We start from the raw sequence: 18,173 nt of genomic DNA, 5'->3' as shown, positions 1-18,173 counted from the left end.
CCTCAACTCCCACCCCTCCCCATCCTGCCCCCTCAACACCCACGCCTCCCATCCTGCCCCCTCCTCAACACCCACCCCTCCCCATCCTGCCCCCTCCTCAACACCCACCCCTCCCCATCCTGCCCCCTCCTCAACACCCACCCCTCCCCATCCTGTCCCCTCAACACCCGCCCCTCCCCATCCTGCCCCCTCCTCAAAACCCACCCCTCCCCATCCTGCCCCCTCCTCAACACCCACCCCTCCCCATACTGCCCCCCTCAACACCCACCCCTCCCCATCCTGCCCCCTCCTCAACACCCACCCTCCCCATCCTGCCCCCTCTCAACACCCACCCCTCCCCATCCTGCCCCTCCTCAACACCCACCCCTCCCCATCCTGCCCCCTCCTCAACACCCACCCCTCCCCATCCTGACCCCTCCTCAACACCCACCCCTCGCCATCCTGCCCCCTCCTCAACACCCACCCCTCCCCATCATACCCCCTCCTCAACTCTCACCCCTCCCCATCCTGCCCCCTCAACACCCACCCCTCCCATCCTGCCCCCTCCTCAACACCCACCCCTCCCCATCCTGCCCCCTCCTCAACCACCCACCCCTCCCCATCCTGCCCCCTCCTCAACACACATCCCTCCCCATCCTGCCCCCTCCTCAAAACTCACCCCTCCCCATCCTGCCCCCTCCTCAACACCCACCCCTCCCCATCCTACCCCCTCCTCACACCCACCCCTCCCCATCCTGCCCCCTCCTCAACTCCCACCCCTCCCCATCCTGCCCCCTCAACACCCACCCCTCCCCATCCTGCCCCCTCCTCGTCACCCAACCCTCCCCATCCTGCCCCTTCCTCCATCACTCCCTCCCACTCCCTCATCACCACACACTCCCTCCTCCGCTACCTCCCCTCTTCCCGTCACCCCTCTCACTTCCTGCCCCTCTCCACAACCTGTCCCTCTCCCCCTCTCACCTACCTCAATATTAACAAATATGACGTCCATCTCTTCTGCTGTTAACACCCGCCTCAGTGGGCACATAAAATGCTGAAAAATAAATCCAGGAGTTAGTGTTTTGGACAGCCCTTTGCTCCAATCTCCTTTCGCGCTGGACAGTCACTTTCTGAGTCTGGGTCAATGACACTGCTGACCTCAGGACCGCTGTCCAGACTGACAGACAGGAGAGAATGGAACTGCAGTGAGTGTTTGGTCAAGGGGAGGAGGTGGACTGGCTGGGGGTAGGGAATGAGAAGAAAGCGGACAGGGAGATGTACCTTCTCGATCGATTCGAGTGTCTCAGTGTATTTCTCCTCTGTCTGTTTGATCTCCAGAAGGCAGCAACTGCGAATATCTGTCTCAATCTGTTTCTGGAGGAACAGAGAAGGGTATTCACACAACAACAACAACTTACATTTGTCTAACTCCTTTAATAAACCATCCCATGGGCATCACCGGACTGTTATCAGGCATAACCTAACATTGAACCAGGAAGGAGGCATGAGGACAGCTGGTCACAAGCTTGGTAAAAGAGGGGTGGTGTTGAGGAGTGTCTGAAAGGAGAGAGAGAGATAGGGAGTCTGAGGAGCTGAGGGAATAGTTTTGGTCCCAGGCAGCCGGGGAGGTGGGGGGGGGTTCATGAGGCCAGGATTAGAGAAGCTCAGAGATTCTGTTGGATTGGGGGAGGGGGGAGGGATGGGAGTAGATGTTGAAGAGGATTACATGGATAGTGAATGACAGACAAGGGCAGCACGGGGGCGCAGTGGTTAGCACTGCTGCCTCATGGTGCCGAGATCTTGCGTTCGATCCCGGCTCTGGGTCACTGTCCGTGTGGAGTTTGCACATTCTCCCCGTGTTTGCTTGGGTTTCACCCCAAGATGTGCAGGGTAGGTGGATCGGCCATGCTAAATTTCCCCTTCATTGGAAAAATGAATTGGGTACTCTAACTTTAAAAAAATGAATAACAGATAAAGTAGGGTGGGGTGTTCTTTCCAAGGACCAATGCAGACTCGATGGGCCAAATGTCCTCCTTCTGCATTGTAAATTTCAAAGTCAGCACGGATTTACAAAAGGAAAATCATGCTTGGCAAATCTACCAGAATTCTTTGAAGATGTAACTAGTAGAGTTGACCAGGGAGAGCCGGTGGATGTGGTTTATTTAGACTTTCAGAAGGCTTTCGACAAGATCTCACATAGCAGATTAATATGTAAAGTTAAAGCGAATGGGAGTACAGGTAGTATCGAGAGATGGATAGAAAGCTGGTTAGCAAAAAGTTGGAATTAAAGGGTCTTTTTCTGATTGGCAGGGAGTGACTAGCGGGGTTCCACAGGGATCTGTGCTGGGACCCCAACTGTTCACATTATATATTAATGATTTGATCGAGGGAACTAAATGTCTTATCTCAAAATTTGCAGATGATACAAAGTTGGGTTGCAGGGTGAGCTGTGAGGGGGATGCAGAGATGCTTCAGCGGGATTTGGACAGGCTGAGTGAGTGGGCACCTGCATGGCAGACATAGTACAAAAATGTGAGGTTATCCACTTCGGGAGCAAAAATAAGGAGGCAGGTTATTACTGTTGCTTCACAGCGCCAGGAACCCGTGTTCAATTCCCGGCTTGGGTGACTGTCTGTGAGGAGTCTGCATGTTCTCCTCGTGTCTGCGTGGGTTTCCTCCAGGTGCTCCGGTTTCCTCCCACAAGTCCCGAAAGACATGTTTGTTACTTGAAAGATGTTCTTGCTATGGAGGGAGTGCAGCGAAGGTTTACCAGGCTGATTCCTGGGATGGTGGGACTGTCAGATGAGGAGAGACTAAGTCGGTTAAGATTATATTCATTGGAGTTTCGAAGAGTGAGAGGGAATCACATAGAAACTGATAAACTTCTAACAGGATTAGACAGGGTAGATTCAGAAAGAATGTTCCCGATGGTGGGGGAGTCCAGGACTAGGGGGTCACGGTTTGAGGATAAAGGGTAAACCTTTTAGGACTGAGGGGAGGAGAAATGTCTTCACCCAGAGAGCGGGGAATCTGTGGAATTCACTCCCACAGAAAGTAGTTGAGGCCAAAATGTTGTGTAATTTCAAGAAGGAATTCGATATGCTCTTGGGGCTAAGGGATCAAGGGATATGGGGGGAAGGCGGGATCAGAGTATTGAACGTGAAGATCAACCATGATCATAATGAATGGCAGAGCAGGCTCGAAGGGCCGAATGGCCTCCTCCTCTAATTCTATGTATGACCACGTAATGGGGGAACAAAATGAGAAGAGCATGCTGATTGGTTGGCAAATGAATTCTGATTGTTGGAGGGAGAATGCAGTGTGGAAAAGTTAACTTTGCAGCTTTGTTCAAAGCACTGCCGTACCCAACCAGCCCATGCTTGCAAAGCTCAAAACACAGTGTCTAACATTGGATGTGATTCTGAGATTGGACAGCACTTGCTGAACAATCCTGGTTGTGCTAAGAGTTACACTGAAAACTAGTTTAAGATTGTCAATCAGGCTTGTATTGTGGCTCACTTACACATGTTAGAAACTCCATCTATTCACACACAGGGCCCTGTCCTTTGTGGACAGAAGGAGCACGTGCACACATTGCGCCTTTTTCAACTAAACAAAAGCTTAGGGAATAGCCATTTTCCACCCAAATATATAAACAGCCATTCCCTGGTTCATTCTCACGGTAATACCTTGACCAATCAGAGATGCCCTGCCTGGTTAGAATTTGAACAAAGCAGTTAACTGTTCCATGCTGCATTCTTCATGACTACATCGCCATCAATCAGAGTCCACTTGGCAACCAATCAGTGCTCCTGGGCTTTTCACAGTAACTTAATTGAAGCCTACTTGTGACAATAAGCAATTATCATTGTCATGCAGTGTAAATTGATTTCCCCCCATTACGGTCGGAACATTTCTGTGAGCTATCCTGATGACTGCAAAATGAAAAACTTTGATAGCACATGTCTTTTCTCAGCATTTCGTTACTTATGTACTTTGGTCCGAACAGTGAAGAGAGACCATATCAAATAAAAGATATACAATTCTGAAGGGAGTGGGGGAGCAGAGGCGAGATGTGCACAGATTGATGACAGCGGCAGGTTAAGTCAGTGGGCACAAGATGGAGATAGTGTAGAACCCGGAGGAAACCCATGCTGACACGGGGAGAACGTGCAGACTCCGAACAGAGAGTGACCCAGCGGGGAATCGAACCTAGGACCCTGGCGCTGTGAAGCAACAGTGCTAACCACTGCGGTACCGTGCTGCCCCCGGATGAGAGGCTGATCATTCAGGATTGCAAAATTAGTGAACGTTGTTCCAGGAATTAGGAGAAACTTAGGAGAAGTTGAAGCTGCAATGTTCAGAGAAGATGGAAATCACAAAGGGTCTGAACGGAGAGAGAATCTTTCCAGTGGCATAAAATGAAGAAGCAGAGGGCACCAACTTAATGGGATTGGCAAAAGGAGGAATGGTGAGATGAGGGAAATGTATTTTGCGCAGTAAGTGGTTCGGATCTGCTGTGCTGTGCCTGAGCTGGAAGCTGGTTCAATCGTGACTTTCAAAGGGAAGCGGATCTGAAGAGAAAGAAGTTGAAGGCTCCAGGGGTAAAGCACAGATGTGGAACCAGCTGAGTTGCTCTTGCAGAGGGCTGGCACAAACACGATGGGCTGAATGGACTCGTTCAATGTTGTCTCCATTCTATAATTTTGTGCAGGAACTCACCAAGGATCCTTTGTCAGCACCTTCCAAACTCGTGACCTGTCCAAGGACAAGGCAGCAGATACCTGGGAACCCACCACCTGGAGAGATACCTGGGAACCCAACCCCTGGAGAGATACCTGGGAATCCACCAGCTGGAGAAATACCTGGGAACCCACCAGCTGGAGAGATACCTGGGAACCCCACCACCTGGAGAGATACCTGGGAACCCCACCACCTGGAGAGATACCTGGAACCCACCAGCTGGAGAGATACCTGGGAACCCCACCAGCTGGAGAAATACCTGGGAACCCACCACCTGGAGAGATACCTGGGAACCCCACCACCTGGAGAGATACCTGGGAACCCCACCACCTGGAGAGATACCTGGGAACCCCACCACCTGGAGAGATACCTGGGAACCCCACCACCTGGAGAGACACCTGGGAACCCACCACCTGGAGAGATACCTGGGAACCCACCACCTGGAGAGATACCTGGGAACCCACCACCTGGAGAGATACCTGGGAACCCCAACAGCTGGAGAAATACCTGGGAACCCACCACCTGGAGAGATACGTGGGAACCCCACCACCTGGAGAGATACCTGGGAACCCCACCACCTGGAGAGATACCTGGGAACCCACCAGCTGGAGAAATACCTGGAACCCCACCACCTGGAGAGATACCTGGGAACCCCACCACCTGGAGAGATACCTGGGAACCCACCACCTGGAGAGATACCTTGGAAACCACCACCTGGAGAGATAGCTGGGAACCCAACTCCCTGGAGAGATACCTTGGAAACCACCACCTGGAGAGATACCTGGGAACCCAACCCCCTGGAGAGATACCTGGGAACCCACCAACTGGAGAGATACCTGGGAACCCACCAACTGGAGAAATACCTGGGAACCCCACCACCTGGAGAGATACCTGGGAACCCCACCACCTGGAGAGATACCTGGGAACCCCACCAGCTGGAGAGATACCTGGGAACCCGCCACCTGGAGAGATACCTGGGATTCCCACCACCTGGAGAGATACCTGGGAACTCACCACCTGGAGAGATCCCTGGGAACCCACCACTTGGAGAGATACCTGGGAACCCGCCAGCTGGAGAAATACCTGGAACCCCACCACCTGGAGAGATACCTGGGAACCCACCACTTGGAGAGATCCCTGGGAACCCCACCACCTGGAGAGATACCTGGGAACCCACCACCTGGAGAGATACCTTGGAAACCACCACCTGGAGAGATACCGGGGAACCCAACCCCCTGGAGAGATACCTGGGAACCCACCAACTGGAGAGATACCTGGGAACCCACCAGCTGGAGAGATACCTGGGAACCCAACCCCCTGGAGAGATACCTGGGATTCCCACCACCTGGAGAGATACCTGGGAACCCCACCACCTGGAGAGATACCTGGGAACCCACCACCCGGAGAGATACCTGGGAACCCACCACCTGGAGAGACACCTGGGAACCCACCACCTGGAGAGACACCTGGGAACCCACCACCTGGAGAGATACCTGGGAACCCAACAGCTGGAGAGATACCTGGGAACCCCACCACCTGGAGAGACACCTGGGAACCCCACCACCTGGAGAGATACCTGGGAACTCACCACCTGGAGAGATACCTGGTATTCCCACCACCTGGAGAGGTACCTGGTATTCCCACCACCTGGAGAGATACCTGGAAACCCCACCACCTGGAGTGATACCTGGGAACTCACCACCTGGAGAGGTACCTGGTATTCCCACCACCTGGAGAGATACCTGGAAACCCCACCAGCTGGAGAGATACCTGGGAACCCACCACCTGGAGAGATACCTGGGAACCCACCACCCGGAGAGATACCTGGGAACTCACCACCTGGAGAGATACCTGGGAACTCACCACTTGGAGAGATCCCTGGGAACCCACCACCCGGAGAGATTTTTGGGAAACCACCACCTGGAGAGATCCCTGGGAACCCAACCACCTGGAGAGATCCCTGGGATTCACATCACCTGGAGAGATCCCTGGGAAACCACCACCTGGAGAGATCCCTGGGATTCCCATCACCTGGAGAGATCCCTGGGAAACCACCACCTGGAGAGATCCCTGGGATTCCCATCACCTGGAGAGCTCCCTGGGAAACCACCACCTGGAGAGATACCTGGGAACCCACCACCTGGAGAGATACCTGGGAACCCACCAACTGGAGAGACACCTGGGATCAATGTCGGGCCCACAATAGATGATTTGGAGTTGGGGACCAAGGGCAATGTGTCCAAGTTTGCAGATGACACTAAGATGAGTGGTAAAGCGAAAAGTGCAGAGGATACCGGGAGTCTGCAGAGGGATTTGGATAGATTATGTGAATGGGCTAGGGTCTGGCAGATGGAATACAATGTTGACAAATGTGAGGTTATCCATTTTGGTAGGAATAATAGCAAAAGGGATTATTATTTAAATGATAAAATATTAAAACATGCTGCTGTGCAGAGAGACCTGGGTGTGCTAGTGCATGAGTCACAGAAGGTTGGTTTACAGGTGCAACAGGTGATTAAGAAGGCAAATGGAATTTTGTCCTTCATTGCTAGAGGGATGGAGTTTATGACTAGGGAGGTTATGCTGCAATTGTATAAGGTGTTAGTGAGGCCACACCTGGAGTATTGTGTTCAGTTTTGATCTCATTACCTGAGAAAGGACATACTGGCGCTGGAGGGTGTGCAGACGAGATTCAATAGGTTAATCCCAGAGCTGAAGGGGTTGGATTACGAGGAGAGGTTGAGTAGATTGGGTCTGTACTCGTTGGAATTTAGAAGGATGAGGGGGGATCTTACAGAAACATTTAAAATTATGAAGGGAATAGATAGGATAGATGCGGGCACATTGTTTCCACTGGCGGGTGAAAGCAGAACTAGGGGGCATAGCCTCAAAATAAGGGGAAGTAGATTTAGGACTGAGTTTAGGAGGAACTTCTTCACCCAAAGGGTTGTGAATCTATGGAATTCCGTGCCCAGTGAAGCAGTTGAGGCTCCTTCATTACATGTTTTTAAGATAAAGATAGATAGTTTTTTGAAGAATAAAGGGATTAAGGGTTATGGTGTTCGGGCCGGAAAGTAGAGCTGAGTCCACAAAAGATCAGCCATGATCTCATTGAATGGCGGAGCAGGCTCGAGGGGCCAGATGGCCTACTCCTGCTCCTAGTTCTTATGTTCTTATTCCCACCACCTGGAGAGACACCTGGAATTCCCACCACCTGGAGAGACACCTGGAATTCCCACCACCGGAAGGTTCCTCTCAAACTCACTCCCCACCCTGACTGGGAAATATATCGGCCGTTCCTTCACTGTCACTGGGCAACATCCTGGAACTCCCTCACTAACAGCACTGACTGCAGCTGTTCCAGAAGACAGCTCACCCCCACCTTCTCAAGGACAATTAGGGATGGGCCAATATTTGCTGGCCCACATAGTGCCGCCCACATCACATGATGAACGAGTTAAAACACCAACACAGAGAGCTGGGCATTTCTGTTGCCACTGGGGGTTTTCCCACTTCACGTCTGACTCCATTTTGCGTCACTGGGCAGAAATCTGACTTCAGGGATGAATTCCTGTGACAGGGATGGGGACAGGGAGCTGGAATGTCTCGCACTGATGGGAAACCACAATGTATCTTCCAGCCCCAACCTCATTAATTATGTACCGGGGACTGGGTGCCATATTCCGAGGAGGGTTCGGCCTGATTGTGGGTGTCCCACCATCATTTCCGGTCAGCGTGTTGAAAAGGCTCTAACATCACTGACCCACCATTGAAGGAACAGGATGGACCTCCTGGAAATGATGGATCTCCAGGAGCACGCTGAGGCTGGAAGGTGGATCTGAATGAGCCTGTGACACTGAATCAGGAAGATCTACCTGGCAGGTGCTCCCCCTGCCCCATTGCTGCACCGATCCAGGGTCCCGGGTTGCTGGTGGCCTCCACCCTGTACACCTGAGGAAGCCGTAGCCATTCTTCAGGTGAGTCACAACCTCTGCAACACACATTGTTCCAGGCACGTTCTGACTAGAAACACAGAATCTTAGAAAATAGGAGAGAAGAGGCCATTCATCCCTTCTAGCCTGCTCCTCTATTCATTATGACCATGGCTGACCATCCAACACAATATCCAGATCCCACCTTCCCCCCGTAGCCTTTGATTCCCTTCACCCTCAGTGCTATATCTAACTGTTTCTTGAAATGAATCCCACAGGCCGACCACAATCTGGGTGAAGAAATGTCTCCTCATCTCCGTCCTAAATGGTAGACCCCGTATCCTCAGACTGTGCCCCCTGGTACTGGACACACCCACCATCGGGAACATCCTTCCTGCATCTACCCTGTCCAGTCCTGTTAGAATTTCATAGGTTCCTCGGAGATTCCTCCCTCATTCTTCTGAATTCCAGTGACTACATTCCGAACCGATTCAATCTGTCCTTGTGCATCAGTCCCGCCATCCCAGGAATCAGTCTGGTAAACATTCGCTGCTCTCTCTCTATAGCTACAACATCAGATAAGGAGACCAAAACTGCACACAATATTCCAGGTGTGGCCTCCTGTATAATTGCTTGAATCATAGAATCATAGAGCATACAGTGCAGAAGGAGGCCATTCGGCCCATCGAGTCTGCACCCACCCACTTAAACCCATGTCTCCGCCCTATCCCCGTAACCAATAACCCCACCCAACCTTTTTGGACACAAAGGGCAATTTATCATGGCCAATCCACCTAACCTGCACATCTTTCGACTGTGGGAGGAAACCGGAGCACCCGGAGGAAACCCACGCACACACGGGGAGAACGTGCAGACTCCGCACAGACAGTGATCCAAGCCGGGAATCGAACCTGGGACCCTGGAGCTGTGAGGCAGCCATGCTAACCACTGTGCTACCGTGCTGCCCCAGGATATTCCGCTTGCATCACGGAGAATCGGGAGTGGGTAGAAGATTCGTGGGGCCTTCACCATGGCGGGAAGATGGAAGATCCCACGGGATATTCAGTCCGGTATGATTCTGATTTTATGACCTACTTTAAAATCCCCGCCCCGACACCACCCCCCCCCCTCCGACACCCCCCCCCCCCCCCCCCCCAACACCTCCCCCCCTAACCCCTAAAAAGAAATGTTTGACGTGGACATCTTACAGGCTCCTGGACTGCTTCGATTTTCATCAGATCTTCATACACCTCGCCACCATCATCCTCACCATAGACACAGTCGTAGAGCTCCTCGTCATCCTCAACACTGGCTTCACTGCAGCAACACATCACACATATCAGATAAATAGGACACGGAGGAATGTAATAATAACAGCATTGATATAGACACAACATCAGTTCCCGTCTAGCACTCCCTCAGTACTGACCCTCTGACAGTGCAGCACTCCCTCAGTACTGACCCTCTGACAGTGCAGCACTCCCTCAGTACTGACCCTCTGGCAGTGCGGCACTCCCTCAGTACTGACCCTCTGACAGTGCAGCACTCCCTCAGTACTGACCCTCTGACAGAGCAGCGCTCCCTCAGTACTGACCCTCTGACAGTGCAGCACTCCCTCAGTACTGACCCTCTGACAGTGCGGCACTCCCTCAGTACTGAGCCTCTGACAGTGCAGCACTCCCTCAGTACTGACCCTCTGACAGTGCCGCACTCCCTCAGTACTGACCCTCTGACAGTGCAGCACTCCCACAGTACTGACCCTCTGACAGTGCAGTACTCACTCAGTACTGACCCTCTGACAGTGCAGCACTCCCTCAGTCCTGACCCTCTGACAGTGCAGCACTCCCTCAGTACTGACCCTCTGACAGTGCAGCACTCCCTCAGTACTGACCCTCTGACAGTGCAGCACTCCCTGAGTACTGACCCTCTGACAGTGCAGCACTCACTCAGTACTGACCCTCTGACAGTGCGGCACTCCCTCAGTACTGACCCTTTGACAGTGCAGCACTCCCTCAGTACTGACCCTCTGACAGTGCAGCACTCCCTCAGTACTGACCCTCTGACAGAGCAGCACTCCCTCAGTACTGACCCTTGACCCTCTGACAGTGCAGCACTCCCTCAGTACTGACCCTCTGACAGTGCAGCACTCCCACAGTACTGACCCTCTGACAGTGCAGTACTCACTCAGTACTGACCCTCTGACAGTGCAGCACTCCCTCAGTCCTGACCCTCTGACAGTGCAGCACTCCCTCAGTACTGACCCTCTGACAGTGCAGCACTCACTCAGTACTGACCCTCTGACAGTGCAGCACTCCCTCAGTACTGACCCTGTTACAGTGCAGCACTCCCTCAGTACTGACCCTTTGACAGTGCAGCACTCCCGCAGTACTGACCCTTTGACAGTGCAGCACTCCCTCAGTTCCCTCACGGATTTCAAGTTGGGAACAGGAGCCTGTGTGACGGTCCTGTCAGATCCAGGAGTCTGGCTAAAAGATCTCTGGTTAACGGTGACTGACCCACCGCTGTGAGGTCGCAGTGGAGTCCAACTACCAGATATAGACAGGAGTCAAGAGCTGCTCCATTGTGACAACAAGCAAGTAATCAAAAAGTTACCCTCAATATCCACAAGGTGGCGCAAGATCTAAACAACCAAAATCACCAACTGCACTGAATTAGAAATAACAACAGAAAATGCTGGATAAACTCAGCAGGTCGGGTAACATTTCCGGAGAGAGTAACAGAGTTCACTTTTCTAGTCCAGACGAACCTTTTACAGGACTGGAGGTTAGAAATATGATGAATGGTGCACTTGTAAAGGCGGTTTGGACAGAATGAGAAGACAGTGAGAGGTTAAATGACTCAAGCAGCAACAGCCAAATTCGGCGCACCACGGTGGCTTCTGCTGCAGAGGGGAGGAGTAAAAGTTGTAGGAATGTAATAGGTATAGAGGATTCAATTGTAAGTGGAATAGTAGGCATTTCTGTGGCGGCAAACGAGACTCCAGGATGGTATGTTGCCTCCCTTGTGCTAGGATTGAGGATGTCTCGGAGCGAGTACAGGACATTCTGGAGGGGGAGGGTGAACAGCCAGTGGTTGTGGTCACATCGGTACAAACAACATAAAAAAAGGGATTAAGTCCTAAAACCATATTGATTGATTGATTTATTGTCACATATACCGAAGTACAGTGAAAAGCATTTTCCTGCAGCCAAGGAAACGTACACAGTGCGTACATAATAGAAATGGGTGGGACTGAGGAACGGAGAAAGATGTAAAAAACTGTAATGGGCATTAGATTGCATCAAGACAGAAATTAGGCAACTGTGTAGCAAAGGCAGAGTCGTATTAATGGAGCACTTCAACTTAGTTTGGGAGTGGCAGATAAGCACCTTTCAGGAAGAGAGTGAATTCCTGGAATGTGTCCAGGAATGCTTCCTGCAGTAATATGTTCCAGATATAACAAGGGGACAGGCAATATTAGATTTAGTTATATTAATGAGCCCAATTTAATTAGTAGCCTAACTGTGCATGAAGATTTATCAAATAGCGATCAGAACATGATTGAATTCAGTGTAGTGTTCGAAAGTGAAAAGCACGATTCAGATATTAGAATTTCAGACTTTGGTAAGGCTGATTTTAACAGGATGAGACAGAGACAGATCTGGACCACTGGGATAGATACAAAGGCCAGTAAAGGGTCACAAAGCAGCTTTTCAGAGTCAAATACCCTCAATCACGACACAGGAGAGAAGACAGGTGATTATAAGGCTTTAATCATCTGAGGACTGTACAGCAGCCGAGAAGTGTGCTCATCACATGCTGCCAAGTGAGTCTCATCATATATACCGTTTCCTGGGGGCGGAGCCAGAGGCGGAGTCCCCCAGGGTTCCAAGCCCGGTCTTAAAGGGCCAATGCATTAAAGGTAAGGTACCGTTATAGCAGCTACTGATAACATCCATCACACAGAGCAACTAAAAGGGATTATGAAAGGACATCACAATCAAGAAGAAATGTTATAGTTGTATAAAGGGGAAAGCGGGTGGTGAAGATCAATGTGGGCCCAGTAAAAGCTGAAATGGAGATACCAGGCTGGATTATTCCTCCCCGCTGACCGCAGATCAGCACGGGCGGAGCGCGGACCTCTGGCAGGGATCGGATTGCCGGGCGGGAGCAGCCGGACGATCCCACCCATTGTCATCGATAACGGGAAATGGCAGACCTGCTGAGCAATGACTTTGTCTCAGTGTTTACAGTGGAAAAGAAGATAACTTGCCAGAAATCCCAAAAAAATTAATAGTCGATAGAGCTCAGGGACGTAATACAATTAATGTCAGTACAGCATCAGTAACTCGGAAATTAATGGAACTAAGGAGTGACAAATCCCCAGGACCGGACGGTGTCCATTCGAGGGTGTTAAAGGAAGTCGGGGAGCATGTTGTAGATGCCAGAACTATAATCTTCCCGAGTTCCCTGGATTCAGGACTCATCCTTCTGGATTGGAAAATTGCACACATCACTCCACTTTTTAAGAAGGGTGAAAGGGGGAAAGCAGGGAATTTCAGACCGGATAGCCTGATGTCTGTGATGGGAAAATTGCTGGAGTCTATAATCGGGGATGGGGTAACTGAACACATCGAAAAATTTAGATCGATCAGGGAGGGCCAGTATGGATTCATGAAGGGAAGGTCATGCCTGGCAAATCTCATTGAATTTTTTGAAGCGGTGACTAAGGTAATGGACAGGGGAATGTCTATGGATGTTATTTATATGGAATTCCAGAAGGCATTTGATAAAGTTCCACACAAGAGACTGTTAACTAAGGTGGAAGCCCACGGATTTGAGGGCAAATTATGACATGATTGGGAAATTGGTTGAGTGGCAGGCAACAGAGAGTGGGGACAATGGGCAATAGCTCTAATTGGCAGGAGGTGACTTGTTGGGGCCCCAATTATTCACGCTCTTCATTCATGACTTGGATGATGTCACAGAAAGTCTATGTCCAAATTTTCTGATGATACAAAGTTAGGCAGCATTGTTCACAGCTTAGATGATAGCACAAAATTGCAAGGAGATATGACAGACTCGATGAATGGGCAAAATTGTGCCAGAGAGAATTTAATGCAGCAAAGTGTGAGGTTATCATTATAGACTAAAATAGGATCGAGCAGAGCACTTTCTCAATGGGAAGATGTTGGGTACAGTGTGTGGCCAAACAGACTTGGGGAGTTCAGGTGTATAGATCCTGAAAATGCCAGGAACAAGGGCAGAAATAGTAGGCTAATGGAATGTTAGCCTCTATATCTAGAGGATTGGAATATAAAGACACAGGGGTTATGCTGCAGCTTTACAGAACCCTGGTTAGACCCCACTCCGAGTCACCGTGAGCTGTTCTGGGCACCACACCTTAGGAAGGATATTTTGGCCTCGGTGGGAGAGTAATGTAGCTTTACAAAAATGAGACCTGGACTACAGGGTTTGAGTTACTCAATCAGTCCTGTTTTTGCTCGCATTTAGAAGGTTAAGGAAATGAAATGAAATGAAAATCGCTTATTGTCACGAGTAGGCTTCAAATGAAGTTACTGTGAAAAGCCCCTAGTCGCCACATTCCGACGCCTGTTCGGGGAGGCTGGTACGGGAATTGAACCGTGCTGCTGGCCTGCCTTGGTCTGCTTTCAAAGCCAGCGATTTAGCCCTGTGCTAAACCAGGGGTGATCGGATTGAAGATATTAACCAGGAAAGACAGGGTGGATAACGATAAACTATTCCCACTGGTTGGAGATTCTAAAACTAGGGGCAGAGTCTAAAGATTAGGGCCAGGACTTCAGGAGAGATGTTCGGAAGAACTTCTTCATTCAAAGGGTGGTAGAGGTTTGGAAATCTCTCCCACACACAGCAGCTGAAGCTGGAACAGTTGTTAATTTTTAATCTGAGATAGATTTTTGTTCAGCAAAGATATTAAGGGATTTGGGCCAAAAGCAGGTAGATGGAGTTAGGCCACACATCAGTCATAGTCTCATTGAATGGTGGGACAGGCTCAAGGGGCTGAATGGCCTGCTCCTGTTACTAGGTTCCAATCAGCAGGTTAAGTGGGTTGGCCATGATCAATGCGCGGGATTAAGGGGATAGAGTGGGGTAGTGGGGCTAGGTAGAGTGCTGTTTCGGAAGGTCAGGTCAGTGCAGACTTGATGGGCCGAATGCCTTCCTCTGCACTGCAGGGGTTCTATGATTCTAATGTAGAGGAGATCACATTCGGAGCAGAGAGTATTGTCAACCAAAGTGAAGGAAGAGGAAGTGAAATGTTGCTGCAGCTGATAGGAGAGTTTGGAGCTTTAGACAGTGAGGAGGTAAAGGGGCGGGTGTTGCACATCCTGTGATCAAACAGAAGAACATAAAGTTGCAAAGAGCGGTGCCGTGCCGAAGGATGAGGCATTGAGGACAATGGGGGAGTGGACCAGGGTGTCACAGAGGGAGCAATTATTACAGAATGCTGCCCGGGGAACAAACATTCCCTCTGGAAGGAGAGGGAAGCCCATTGAATCCGACCAAAGCAGACAGATGGTCGACAAAGAAAAATGCAACACGAAGGAGCAGCAAGTGAACCAGATGTTGACACCTGAGTATTTGAAACACCAAATACTAAAACATCAACTGCAGACCAGCAAAGTCAGCAACAAAGCAATTGAGACAACCCCCCCCCCCACCCAATCCCCATCCCCCACCCCACCCCCACCCCCCGCCAAACTTCAAAAGAAGATCATTAATCTTCCAAACTGTCTGAATCTGTAAAGTCTGTGATTTGGGGGATTGGGGGTCGGGTGAAGAGGAGCAATATTATTGTAAACAGCTTTGGATAAAGACTTGGGGGGGGGGGTGTAGTATAAGGGTGTTTGGGGCAGGAAGGGTTAATGTGGGACTGGGTAAACAGTACCACCCACATTGTGATGTCGAGGGTCACATGGGAGCAGCAGAGTGCAGTGGTTAGTCTGGTAGAAATTGGCATGAAGATCGCATTGAGTCAGGGGTATCCGAATGTATATCATAGATATCATAGAATTTACAGTGCAGAAGGAGGCCATTCGGCCCATCGAGTCTGCACCGGCCCTTGGAAAGAGCACCCTACCCAAGGTCAACACCTCCACCTTATCCCCATAACCCAGTCACCCCACCCAACACTAAGGGCAATTTTGGACACTAAGGGCAATTTATCACGGCCAATCCACCCTAACCTGCACATCTTTGGACTGTGGGAGGAAACCGGAGCACCCGGAGGAAACCCACGCAGACACGGGGAGGATGTGCAGACTCCGCACAGACAGTGACCCAAGCCGGGAATCGAACCTGGGACCCTGGAGCTGTGAAGCAATTGTGCTATCCACAAGGCTACGGTGCTGCCCTAATCTAATTAGCTGTTAGTAATGATGAGTTATTTGTTCAACCGGACAAGCCTCTGGACCTCTTCATGAAACAACATCCGACCTATCGCCGGCCATGTCAGTTTCTACTCACTCAATCAGGTCAGCCAAACTCTTGTAAATGTCTTCATCATCGACAGATTGCACCGTGGGAAATGGCCTGAAACATAATCACATCAAATCAGAGGAAGTTCATCAAGCAGAGTACAGCCAGAGTATGGACGGTAATATGAGGCGATGATAGCATCAGAACAAAGTGGAAAGTGTGTCAGCACCCGGTAAACATCAGTTTGTGGACAGGGTTCAGTATGTGTCCAAATAATCTCAATAGCGGGGTGTCCTCACTTGGTTGGGGGGGGGGGGGGGGGTAGTGCCCATGTGTTGTGGAGGGTGACATTGCCCATGGGTGGGAGGGGGGGGGGGGGGGACCCACAAGCTCACTCAGTGATCGGGGCACCCTTTCGAAGTCTGGGCTAAATTGGTGAGAAACTCCCCAGGGCCCTAAACAGTGACGAAGTGTCATTGAATATCGGTGGGGAACTCCCTCAAAAACACGCCACAAATTAACTCAGGAATTTCTATTAAATTCTGCTCACAGCATGTTTAAAACAGAGATCGATAGATTTCTAAATACCAATGACATAAAGGGATATGGGGACAGTGTGGGGAAAGAAGCATTGAAGTGGATGTCAGCCATGATCGTATCGATGAGTAGAGCAGGTTCAATGAGCTGAATCAAACAATAATTTAAATGTTCCTCTAGTTGAAGCCACAAGGAGGCGGTGTAGAGACACAATATAACGATCCAGCAGGGGGCAGTGTTAGCCTGAGTTATCGCATTTTCCAGCACCTGTTTACTCTAATCCCATTTTCCAGCATTTGGTCCATAGCCTTGTCTGCCCTGCGATCACAAACTCATTTAATAATAATTTTTAAATAATCTTTATTGTCACAAGTAGGCTTACATTAACACTACAATGCCTCAACAGATATCTTTGCAGCATCCTTGAGCACGGGTGAGGTCCCGGAGGACTGGAGAATTGCTAATGTTGTCCCTTTGTTTAAGAAGGGTAGCAGGGATAATCCAGGGAATTATAGACCTGTGAGCTTGACGTCAGTGGTAGGCAAACTGTTGGAGAAGATACTGAGGGATAGGATCTATTCACATCTGGAAGAAAATAGACTTATCAGTGATCGGCAGCATGGTTTTGTGCAGGGGAGGTCATGTCTTACAAACCTAATAGAATTCTTTGAGGAAGTGACAAAGTTAATTGATGAGGGAAGGGCTGTAGATGTCATATACATGGACTTTAGTAAGGCATTTGATAAGGTCTCCCATGGCAGGTTGATGGAAAAAGTGAAGTCGTATGGGGTTCAGGGTGTACTAGCTAGATGGATAAAGAACTGGCTGGGCAACAGGAGACAGAGAGTAGTGGTGGAAGGGAGTTTCACAAAATGGAGAAGGGTGACTAGTGGTGTTCCACAGGGATCCGTGCTCGGACCACTGCTGTTTGTGATCTACATAAATGACCTGGAGGAAGGTATAGGTGGTCTGATTAGCAAGTTTGCAGATGATACTAAGATTGGTGGAGTTGCAGATAGCGAGGAGGACTGTCAGAGAATACAACAAAATATAGATAGATTGGAGAGTTGGGCAGAGAAATGGCAGATGGAGTTCAATCCAGGCAAATGCGAGGTGATGCATTTTGGAAGATCAAATTCAAGAGCGGACTATATGGTCAATGGAAGGGTCTTGGGGAAAATTGATGTACAGAGAGATCTGGGAGTTCAGGTCCATTGTACCCTGAAGGTGGTACGCAGGTTGATAGAGTGGTCAAGAAGGCATACAGCATGCTTGCCTTCATTGGACGGGGTATTGAGTACAAGAGTTGGCAGGTCATGTTACAGTTGTATAGGACTTTGGTTCGGCCACATTTGGAATACTGCGTACAGTTCTGGTCGCCACATTACCAGAAGTATGTGGATGCTTTGGAGAGGGTGCAGAGGAGGTTCACCAGGATGTTGCCTGGTATGGAGGATGCTAGCTATGAAGAAAGGTTGAGTAGATTAGGATTGTTTTCGTTGGAAAGACGGAGGTTGAGGGGGG

At 50.2% G+C, this 18,173-nt stretch overlaps 1 long non-coding RNA gene across 1 annotated transcript; it reads right to left on the bottom strand.

Moving 5' to 3' along the window:
- Nucleotides 1–963: 963 nt before the first annotated feature.
- On the bottom strand, nt 964–16,230 carry LOC119964127. The gene is made up of 4 exons (XR_005460254.1): nt 16,161–16,230; nt 9,863–9,971; nt 1,261–1,353; nt 964–1,033 (listed from the first exon to the last, which is right to left on the bottom strand). It is a non-coding gene; the product is annotated as an uncharacterized LOC119964127 (long non-coding RNA).
- Nucleotides 16,231–18,173: the final 1,943 nt, after the last annotated feature.

This window comes from Scyliorhinus canicula, chromosome 4, assembly GCF_902713615.1.
Source record: "Scyliorhinus canicula chromosome 4, sScyCan1.1, whole genome shotgun sequence".
NCBI lineage: Eukaryota > Metazoa > Chordata > Chondrichthyes > Carcharhiniformes > Scyliorhinidae > Scyliorhinus > Scyliorhinus canicula.
The sequence above is the reverse complement of the archived record's forward strand: the minus strand, read 5'-3'. Positions and strand labels throughout refer to the sequence as shown.